This window comes from Pelophylax lessonae (genome assembly GCF_965119305.1).
Source record: "Pelophylax lessonae genome assembly, chromosome: 5".
In the NCBI taxonomy this organism is placed as follows: Eukaryota; Metazoa; Chordata; class Amphibia; order Anura; family Ranidae; genus Pelophylax; species Pelophylax lessonae.
The window spans coordinates 107187468-107198759 of NC_138772.1; the positions used below are offsets into that span (position 1 = coordinate 107187468).

At 45.9% G+C, this 11292-nt stretch overlaps 1 long non-coding RNA gene across 1 annotated transcript; it reads left to right on the forward strand.

Annotated features, from left to right (window-relative positions):
• Positions 1 to 6634: 6634 nt before the first annotated feature.
• LOC309557038 lies at positions 6635 to 10955 on the forward strand. Its single transcript, XR_014225364.1, has 2 exons — positions 6635 to 6736; positions 10621 to 10955. It is a non-coding gene; the product is annotated as an uncharacterized lncRNA (long non-coding RNA).
• Positions 10956 to 11292: the final 337 nt, after the last annotated feature.

Below are 11292 nucleotides of genomic sequence, written 5' to 3' on the forward strand. Positions count from 1 at the left end.
ATATACAGTAACTATGACCATAAGCACCGCTTAATGGCCAAAAATCAGTTTTTTCATGACTGAGATATTTTAAAACAAATAGAGTATTATGGCCATTGAGGGGGGGGGGGGGGGGGCAGCTACAACCATACAAGATAGTTATTTAACACAGAATAAGGCAAGTTTCATTATAGCTGAGTGAATGCGTGTCACTTTTGTTCTGCAAACTACTTATTCATAGACCTCTAAGTTTATATGCTCCAATTTTCATGTATGAACCTACATGTAATCTTTGTTCTCATTTCAGAATTTATGTAACCAGATACAAAGATCTCATGATTAAGAGATGATGGTCTAAACCCACTTCAAATTGCCATCTACAAGTGGGGTATCCAAGGAGACAGAGCTATCCTCTCTAAGCCATACAAGGCTAAATATTCTAAATTCCTTTTGAGTATATCCAAGGGCAAAGAAAATGACCTGGTAGTGCATTGATTATTGCAGACATGGAGTGGTAAGCTGCAATTCAAAGCTACATTACCTGATGCCAATCTGCACATTTTTTGCTTATACCTTTAGATTCAGTAAAAATGAATAAGGTATCAATATGGTCTAAGACAACTTCTAATAATTTGTTTGTTGCAATAATGTCTTTCTCCTCTCCTCTTTATATGTCACACACCTGTATGCAGAGCCTGAGATAATGAGGGTGGTCTCGTGTATGTTTCATGTCCGAACACCCCTGGATGTTGAAACAGAGACTGCAGGGGCAAAGGAAAGGCAAAAGTACCAAGGTGTAGACACTGTGAGCAGGAACTTGGGTACGCTGGTATTTGACAAGTACAGGAACAGGTGATGCACTGTGAAAACACCAAGTCCACACCTGGTTAAGTATCAGCTGATTGGAAGGACACCAGGATGTAAGAGGAATCAGAGTCAGGAACAGGCAGAAGTTGGCAACAATCATGCAGTGAAGTACAGAATCACTAGACAGAAGTGTGAGTCAAAGGTAATATGAGAGCAAGGTCAGTGAAGAAGCTGGGTCAGTAACAGCAGTGGTCCTCAACCCTGGCCTACAGGGCCCACTAACAGGCCAGGTTTGCAAGATAACTGAAATACATCCCAGGTGATATCATTTGCTGCTCAGTGATTGCAGTACTCTAGTCTGCATCTCCCCAAGGTAATACTTAAAATCTGGCCTGTTAATGGGCCCTGAGGACCGGAGTTGAGGACCACTGAGTAACAGGATCAAGAACAAGGCTGAAGACAAAACAGCAATGAACTAGTGCAGAGTTCAGGTTTAAATAGCCCGCTATATGTCTATGTGTGCACATAGGTGTGGGCAATGATGAATGAGCAGTCAACTAAAAAAAAAATGAGTTGACAAATTAGACAAGCAGACAAAATAAAGATTTTATAGGAGGTCATGGCCTCTGGACTTGAATGACAATTTCTGAAGTGTCAAGTAAATCCAGATACACAAATCAGTTTACTTACAACACAATAGATGAATGAGCTTCCTTTCAACTCAGTAGGTGTTAATGATATGTGATTTTTTTTGTGGATTGTGTTAGGAACATTTGAATATGCTCATAGAAATTTGCACACCTATGCCTATGTACACTCTCAATAGCCAGGCAGCACGTCTTAACTAGGGATGATCGAACAGTTCGGGTTTTTGCTGTAAAAGTTCTGAATTCGGCCACCAGAACCGCCCAAAATGCATTGGGACAGGAACTGGGCTTTAAAAGGCCGTGATTGGCCCAGAAACGTCAGCAAAAGCCAATGAGGGGGCAGGAGTCTGCTAGGAACATGATTGGAGTGACTACGGGGACCAGAGGCCAATCATGAGTGAATACGCCCCACAGTATATAACATAGCCCTGCCTAACCTCTAGCACAGTGATGCAGAGTCTGTTGGAGAGTGGAAGCATTTCTCTTACTCCTGCTTTGTTACACTACGTTTGGTGCATAGCCAAGTGATTCTAAAGCTCAATATCAGCAGAAGAGCATTCAGCTTACAGACAGTCAGTGTAGTTAGAAATACAGCGATTGTGCTGTTTGTTTGAGTTAGAAGAAAAAAAAATAATAATTTAAAGGGACAGTGTCAGTTAGAAATTGTCTTCTGCTGTATGGAGCTGTTCTTTTAGTGTGAGGAAAGGGATATGCAGTGTAGTTAGGGTACTATATACCACTGTAGTTAGATTCAACAATCTAGTTTCTGTAGGGATAGTTAAAAGTGTCAGGGTTCCGTCTAGTGAGCACGTTGCACTGCTGATATATCTAAAGCAGGTATACGTGCTTGCTAGTCAACAAAATACATTGCCTCAGTGACAACTTAACGCCTGTTCTTGTAAGCGTTAAGTCCACTGTGCAAAAGGCTTTGCTACTGTGCGTGACACACATCTGCTGTGCTGTATTCAGCGACAACTTTGGGTCGCATAGCAGTGTGCGTTTTTCACCGCGCAGAGTTGCCAAGGCCTCAGTGACAACTTAACACCTGTTCTTGTAAGCGTTAAGTGCACTGTGCAAAAGACTTTGCTACTGTGCGTGACACACATCTGCTGTGTTGTATTCAGCGAAAACTTTGGGTCGCATAGCAGTGTGAGTTTTTCACCGCACAGAGTTGCCAAAGCCTCAGTGACAACTTAACGCCTGTTCTTGTAAGCGTTAAGTGCACTGTGCAAAAGGCTTTGCTACTATGCGTGACATACATCTGCTGTGCCGTATTCAGCGACAACTTTGGGTCGCATAGCAGTGTGCGTTTTTCACCCCACAGAGTTGCCAAAGCCTCAGTGACAATGACAATTCTTGTAAGCGTTAAGTGCACTGTGCAAAAGGCTTTGCTAATGTGCGTGACACACATCTGCTCAGTGGCGGTTCCAGGGGGGGGGGCATTGAGGCAATTGCATCCCCCCCGAGAAAATAGTACCAGATTTAAGTTTACAGAGGCATTATCTAAATGCAGGTGCAGGTACTTTATTTCTGCTTCCCCCGGCTCCCAGGAGACCTAAATTTTAATCCCTGAGCCCCATCAGTTCATTTAGAGGGGCCCAGGATGCTGTTTCATAGAGAGAGTTTTTTTTTTTTATTTCCCTGCTCAGGTGGATTAATACCACCAGAAGCCGCTTTTTGTGACAATAAAATGACGGTTCCGGCCAGGCGGAGTGATATCAGTCAGCAGCCTCATCACTGCCTGACTCCTGCAGCCAATGGGTGCAGAGAGGAGAGGGCTGAGGGGGAATTAGCCGGAGACACAGCAGCGTGCGTCTGTGTGTGTGAACACACTGAGAGGGACAGGTCTCCATAGCAGACAGGGGCAGTGAGGAAAACATCTAAACTGCAATGAATTCATTTGTCTCCAAAAAGGTACAGTAACATCCTTCACCTATGCCATGTCCTGGCTGCTGGCCAGCCACCATGAGGAATTAGACAGCAGCTAAATGTGTTTCATCATCATTATCATCATGATAATCACACAGTACAGATGCATTGAGCCACAGCACCTGTATTGTGTGATTGTCATGATGATAATGATGATATAGAATGACAGTGAATATAATCTTTCTGCCTTCTTTACACAGGGTGTGCTGCAGACATGAGTCTAACATGCAGGGCTGTCATTTACTGGCTTTAGGATGCATAAAGTGTTGCATATATCCTTGTGCCAGCATCCAATTTATTTCTACTGAGACACGCAGCCACTGTGTCCCAATAGGTCATGCTTCCAGGTGTGCATGCAGGGTGCTTTCATGGACCTGCACCAGCATGTCATTTTAGGACAGTGCAGCCATGTGTCAGAATACAAATAAATGGCATGCCGGCATGGGGATGCATGGAACACTTTAAAACAGTGTCACTGTTTTAACCACTTGCCAACCAGCCACCACAGTATATGGCAGCAGGTTCTCGCAAATCGCCGTACCTGTACGGTGGTGTGCGGGAGCGATCTTGGGGGCGTGCGCTCCCACTTGAAAGCGGGGAAGCCGAGGCGCAGGGCCAGCAGCCGCGATTGGCGCCGGGCACCCGCAATCACTCCCTGTGAAGAGAGAAAGACGGTCTGCAGTTGTAAACGCAGCAGATCGTTGTTGTCTCAGGAATCACTGCAGAGCTCCTGTGTTCCTCCTATTTAGGAACACAGGTCTCTGTGTTGATATTACAATCCCTCCCCCCCCCCCACAGTTAGAAAGCACCCCCCAGGTTCACACTTAACCCTTTGATCGCCCCTGGGTTAACACCTTCCCTGCCAGTGTCATTATTACAGTAACAGTGCATATTTTAGCACTTTTAGTCACTCACTGGTTCTCCCAAAAGTGTCAAAAATGTTAGTTAGGGGTCCGATCTGTCTGCTGCAATTAATAAAAGTTTTGCGAAGGCACCTAGCCCTTAAAAAAAGATGTTAAAAGGGCAGCAGGTTTTAATTGTTTTAAAACAATAAATAGGTGTATATAATTGGTAAAAAGGCGCTGGTAATCTTTTATAGTGCTAAATACAAATACTAAATTATTTTCATAAAAATCCAAAAAAATTATATAATCAATATTATAGTAAAAGTGCACGTGCTGTACTGTACTTGGTGCAAAAAAAAAAAAAATTATTGCAAATCAAAGTGCTTACTAGTGCATCAACTTAGTAAATTAAGGTGCAAGTGCTAACCTTTACCTGTGCGAAGATTATTGCAAATCAGGAAAAGTACTTCATTGTGCATCCACAAATAAATTAAATCACAAGTGATATATACCTTTAAATTATATCAACATTAGATTTACAGTGCTCTAAAAAATGTGATTAAAGTGTCTCTAATATATTTGGTAATCCTGAGCAATTCATGCAACAAAGGAGTGCTTGTGTAAACTTGATTGTTTAGATCTATAGTGCTCCAGGTGCTGGGGTGTGCCACACATTGCCTCTTACCAGATTATGGTAGGTCACAAGGACCCCCAACGCCTGTGATCCCTTTAAATGGGTGGATCAGACCTCTCCTCGGCTTCTTATCCAGAATATCCTGCTCCTACGTTACTCGTACGTGGACAATGCAGTCCGCACATATAAAGATATGGAAGATAGCTGTGCTGGGAACTTGGCCTGCTCTGATCCAATGATCAGTCTTGTCTTGACCATGAGCCTTTATAATCCAGGCAATGGGCTGGGTAACATCAAGCCTTTGACTTCCAATTAGCACAGGCATCTGCAGGTTCATGGTCAGATTAAGGAGCGAGCCCAAGCGCTAACCAGTCAACCATTACAGATATTTGGACCTAAAGGTTGTTTATACATCCATCAAAGGGAACTGGCTGCTATTACTCCAAATGACAGCTCAATATCTGTTCTTGGGTCAGAAGATGCCACTACATGTCACATTATAGTGCTCAGGCACACAGCTGGTCACATTCCCTATGTTCTCAGCTGCATAACAGCTGGGGGAAGAGCAGCAACAGTACACTGAGCTACCCAGTTAAAGGCTCTGCAGGGAGGGTGTGTCAAGACAAGTCTGATCATTGGATCAGAGCAGGCCAAGTTCCCAGCACAGCTATCTTCCATATCTTTATATGTGCGGACTGCATTGTCCACGTACGAGTAACGTAGGAGCAGGATATTCTGGATAAGAAGCCAAGGAGAGGTCTGATCCACCCATTTAAAGGGATCACAGGCGTTGGGGGTCCTTGTGACCTACCATAATCTGGTAAGAGGCAACGTGTGGCACACCCCAGCACCTGGAGCACTATAGATCTAAACAATCAAGCTTACACAAGCACTCCTTTGTTGCATGAATTGCTCAGGATTACCAAATATATTACAGACACTTTAATCACATTTTTTAGAGCACTGTAAATCTAATGTTGATATAATTTAAAGGTATATATCACTTGTGATTTAATTTATTTGTGGATGCACTATGAAGCACTTTTCCTGATTTGCAATAATCTTTGCACAAGTAAAGGTTAGCACTTGCACCTTAATTTACTAAGTTGATGTACTAGTAAGCACTTTGATTTGCAATAATTTTTTTTTTTTTTTTGCACCAAGTACAGTACAGCACGTGCACTTTTACTATAATATTGATTATATAATTTCATTGGATTTTTATGAAAATAATTTAGTATTTGTATTTAGCACTATAAAAGATTACCAGCGCCTTTTTACCAATTATATACACCTGTCTGCTGCAATGTCGCAGTCTCGCTAAAAATTGCTGATCGCCGCCATTACTAGTAAAAAAATAAAAATGATAGTGCCCCTCCCGAGATTAGACTCTGGATCCGCCCCTGCATCTGCTGTGCTGTATTCAGCGACAACTTTGGGTTGCATAGCAGTATGCGTTTTTCACCGCACAGAGTTGCCAAAGCCTCAGTGACAACTCAACGCCTGTTCTTGTAAGCGTTAAGTGCACTGTGCAAAAGGCTTTGCTACTGTGCGTGACACACATCTGCTGTGCTGTATTCAGCGACAACTTTGGGTCGCATAGCAGTGTGCGTTTTTCACCGCACAGAGTTGCCAAAGCCTCAGTGACAACTCAACGCCTGTTCTTGTAAGCGTTAAGTGCACTGTGCAAAAGGCTTTGCTACTGTGCGTGACACACATCTGCTGTGCTGTATTCAGCGACAACTTTGGGTCGCATAGCAGTGTGCGTTTTTCACCACGCAGAGTTGCCAAAGCCTCAGTGACAAATATGTCAGGTAGACCAAGGAAAGGCATACGTGGCCCTGCTGCGGAAAGGGGCACAGCTTCTAGGGTGTCTAGAGGCAGGGGTGGACGTGGTGGTCAGTCCTCAGCCAGGCCACCATTGTGATTGTTCTCCCGCAGTGGCCTAGCTATACATCCACAGTACGTACAGGAGGTGGTGAACTATATTACCAAACCCTCATCATCGTCATCATCTGCAACTACAGTGACCCAGGCAGAGAAAAGTGGTCAGTCTTCTGCAGCTGGCAGAACAAATAAAAATGAGTCCATGTCCACCTCACGTCCTCCCTTAGACCCAACTTCAGACATGGCAGAGGAGTCAGCTGAGCTGTTTGACCACAGTGTCGGCCATCTACTCCAGCCTGATGCTCAGTCCTTTATGGAGTCTGATGTTGGGTCTGAGGTTGAGGAGGAGGCAGAGAAAGCAAGAGGGGAGAGCAGACGGCCCACTCCATCTGAGGCCGGACCTGTTGTTTCCCAGGCCACGCCTGATGCTCAGTCCTTTACGGAGTCTGATGTTGGGTCTGAGGTTGAGGAGGAGGCAGAGCAAGCAAGAGGGGAGAGCAGATGGCCCACTCCATCTAAGGCCGCACCTGTTGTCTCCCGGGCCACTATACAAACCTCTTCTTGCTGGGCCTTTTTTGAGACATCTCACGCAGATCGAACAGTTGCGATCTGCAAGATTTGTCATAAGGGAATAAAACGTGGCAAAAATGTCAACCATTAGGGTACAAGCTGCCTAACCAGGCATTTGACAACCCACCACTTGGCCCGTTGGCAGGAGCATTTGAAGAACCCACAAAAGGGCCAAAGATCGGTCAGTCGACCTCCTAGTCCTCCTCGTGCTCCTCTTCGTGCTCCACCTGCACATCAGTCTGTCCCTGCTATAGTCACTCGTCACCTGTTGGCAGCCTCCACTGACAGGGATGATGATATAGCAGGCAGTGTCGCATCTACCTCCAGCACACCACCAGCTGTAACATCTAGACGCCAAATTTCGATTCCACACATGCTGGAACGAAAAAAAAGTATACTCCCCGCCACCCACATGCCCAGCGTCTAAACAGTAGTTTGGCAAAACTACTGCCTCTGCAACTCTTACCATTTAACCTGGTAGAGTCTGCTCCCTTCTGCGACTTTGCAAAATGTGCAGTTCCACAGTGGCAGGTGCCAAGTCGGCATTACTTTGCCCGTAAGGCCCTGCCATCCCTATACCAACATGTGGAAGGCAATGTAGTGTCGTCCCTGGCCAAGTCAGTCAGCCGTAAGATACACCTGACGGCTGACACTTGGTCAAGCAAACATGGGCAGGAACGGTACATTTCTGACACTGCTCATTGGGTGACACTGCTTGCCAGCGGAAGGGATTGTAGCCAGAGCTCGGCGCTGCAGCCAGTATTGCCCCCACGTCTGCAAACAGCTGGTGGTGTCGCTGATCCCGGTAAATCAATCACTTCTACCCCCTCCTGCTCCTCCTCCTCATCCTCCTCCATGCCCTCCTCTGCAGCATGGTCCTTTGAATATGATGAGGTACCACATAAGCGTTCAAAGGGCTATTCTATGTCTCAGGCCAAAAGGTGTCATGCAGTGCTGCAGCTTTTGTGTCTAGGGGACAGGCAGCACACTGCCCCTGAGATTCTTTGGGTTCTGCAGGCACAGGCCCAGAGGTGGTTGACACCATGCCAGCTGCAGCCAGGAATGATGGTTACCGATAATGGGTCAAACCTCCTGGCCGACCTTCGGCGGGGAAAGTTGACCCATGTGCCATGTCTGGCGCATGTCCTGAATCTTGTGGTACAGCAGTTTTTGAACTCGTACCCGGGAATGCAGGATGTGCTAAGGATGACAAGAAGGGTGTGCAGTCACTTCAGGCACTCGTACAGTGCCACTGCTCGTTTGGCCGAAGTGCAGCGCGAGTTTCACCTGCCGGTACACCGCCTCGTCTGTGACATGCCCACCCGCTGGAACTCCACCTTAGCTATGCTGCAGCGCCTGTACATGCAGTAGAGGGCCCTCAATGAATATCTCTGCGAGTATGGCACTAGCACTGGCTCAGCATGCCTGGGCTGCTTTTCGCCACGGCAGTGGCTTTGATTAGATATGCATGCGCTGTCCTCTCGCCTTATGAGGAGGCCACAAGGATGGTCAGCCGGGACAGCGCATGCATCAGTAACACCCTACCGGTACTGTTTTTGTTGGAGCACACTCTGCGTGGCATTATGGACAGGGCACTGGAGGCAGAGCAGTAGGAGGAAGAGGAGGACTTCCTTACCTCTCAAGGCCCCCTTTATCCTGAGAATCCTGACCCCATTATGCCTAGCTCCCAGATGCCCAAGCAGGATCCAGGGGTGGAAGAGGAGGAGGACGATTCTTTGGGAACTTTTGCAGGCTTTGAAGAGGAGGAGGAGGAAGACATGTAGCAATCTTCAAGGCCTAGTTTGACTCCCTCGGGACACTTTGGAGTAGTACGTGGCTGGGAGGAGGAGGAGCACGTTCAAGATCATGTCGTTTTGAGTGACCCCGAGGAGTCAGCTTCTGAAGCCTTTGCTAATTTACGACGCATGGCAAACATCATGCTTCAGAGACTGCGAAAGGACCCCAGAATCAAGGCCATTAAAGATACTGACCAGTATTGGTTGGCCACCCTACTTGACCACCGGCACAAGTCAAAAGTCTCTGAGCTTTTCCCATCTGCCCAGAGAGTCCACAGGATCAAATCCCTTGAGGACAGTCTCAAGAGGATTCTGGTGAACACGTTTCCCGACTTACGTAGGGTGCAGGGGCGGTGACAACCTACCATGGAGTCTACTGCGGGTCACGAGAGGAGCGTTGGAGAAGGCGTGCGGTTGACGGATGTCTTTCAGTCTTTTTTTAGTCCTCACCGCCCAGGCCTCTCAGCTGCCACATCGACAGCGTCTGCATCACATGGTGGACGATTACGTCAGGGCACAAAGTGACACAGAGGGCTTTTCATGTGAGGAATCCGATCCACTGGCATACTGGGTCTTAAGATTAGACCACTGGCCAGAACTGGCCTAGTATGCCATGGAGTTGTTGGCCTGCCCTGCTTCCAGTGTCCTATCGGAACAGACATTCAGCGCAGCAGGAGGATTCGTCACAGACCATTGAACGAGACTCTCCACCGACTCAGTCGACCGTTTGACATTCATCAAAATGAATCAGTCGTGGATATCAAGCTTTGATGCACCTGATGCAGACCTTGTTGACTAGTCTATCGTTGTGATGTGGCTGCTGAGCCTCAGTTTAAGCCTGCACCAGGGTGCCACCCTCCAACCCTCCTCTCATTCTGTTTAGGTTCACAGAACCTCATTTTAGTTATACCAAAAATACCATGTTTGCGCACCTGTTCCACAGGTGCACACCTTCATAATTTTTTGGCCTTCTGCAACACCAGCTCTTTGGGCTTACGGTGCGGAGGCTATGCTAAACAAAAAAAAACATGTTTGCGCACCTGTTCCACAGGTGCACACCTTCATAATTTTTTGGCCTCCTTCAACACCAGCTCTTTGGGCTTACGGTGGGGAGGCTCCGCCAACACCAAAAATACCATGTTTGCGCACTTGTTCCACAGGTGCACACCTTCATAATTTTTACGCCTTCTTCAACACCAGCTCTTTGGGCTTACAGTGGTATGGCTCCGCCAACACCCAAACAAACTGTTTCATAGATGCATATCATTGCAATTTTTTTCCTTACAAAGGCAATTATTGCCTTCATGACCAGCACTTTCATAGGGTTATGGTGTCAAGTCATCATCGGCACCACCAAAGGCCCAATTTTTAAGCATCCTTTACTTCTATTCAAAGTCAAGAGACAACAGTATTCATCCAAAACATCTCTAATCTTGTTCACTGTGCACTACATTGTGGCCCCCTACCCCTAACCCTAACCCTCAATGTATCCGTGCATATATGTCTGTTTCTTGTGAGAATTCAAGTTAAAGTGCACCAAACACCATTTTACATGAAATAAAGTGCATCTACATACATCTTTTGACTTCTTGAAAACATTTGGTAATAATAGCCCCATTGTGAAAATACACCCATTAATTATATCCACATTTAAAGAGACAGCACCTTTTTCCAAAAAAAACTCTAATCTTGTTCCCAGTGCACTGCATTATGTCCCCATCATACACATTGGCTGTGCAGTTGATTAGGAGCAAAAGAAAGGCGCGGTTAAGCAAAAAAGTCATTTTTGAAGGTTTGGCATGCTATAATTCTGGTTCTGGACATGCTACAGAGCTGAAACTTCACAGGTACACTTTTTTTAGACCCCCCAGACACTAAATCCAAAGAAATTTCATTTTTTTTTCAATAATTTCTTCAATATTTGGCTCTCTATCAAAAACGACAGTTTTTAAGAACTTTTTTTGTGTGATTCGTAGTCCCTGGGGCATGACCCAGAACCCTAGGCACCTTTGAGGGGCATTTATTGGGTTTTAGGGCTTCAAAATTGTGTTTTTTGATTCCAGAAGTTCGGGTCCCATTGATTTCAATGGGGTTCTGGAATCCAAACCGAACTTTCAGGAAATTCGGGTGTTCTGATCGAACCGAACTTTTCAAAAGTTCGATCATCCCTAGTCTTAACCTGATGGCACCATTTTCCT